The sequence below is a fragment of the Penaeus monodon genome, chromosome 29, assembly GCF_015228065.2.
Source record: "Penaeus monodon isolate SGIC_2016 chromosome 29, NSTDA_Pmon_1, whole genome shotgun sequence".
In the NCBI taxonomy this organism is placed as follows: Eukaryota; Metazoa; Arthropoda; class Malacostraca; order Decapoda; family Penaeidae; genus Penaeus; species Penaeus monodon.
The window spans coordinates 2,830,247-2,830,620 of record NC_051414.1 but is presented as its reverse complement, the minus strand read 5'-3'; positions in this window follow the sequence as shown (position 1 = coordinate 2,830,620).

Here is a 374-nt window from a genome sequence, read left to right as displayed (position 1 = left end):
TACAAAAATTCTATTGATAATAAAAGCAACAACAACCGTAATACGAGCAATAATGCAAACACTGTACCAGAAAATCTTCGAAATTACTTTTCATTACGAAAAAAACAAGAAAAAAAAATATTAGAAAAATTGTTAAAAGCCAAATAAGAAGTAAATGGGACGAGGTTTCCATAGCGACTCGTGAAAAGAATTTTAATGGAAAATTACGGGTTTTTTTTTTTTCTCCAGCCAAGGTGTATGGGGAAGTTAATAGTCTGAATTGAACGACATATATTTCAGAAGAAGAAAAAAACGAAAAAAAAAACGGATATATGCTTGGCATCTGCTTTGGCTTGTGAAGTGAAGCGATATGCATTTAATTTGATATATTCTGA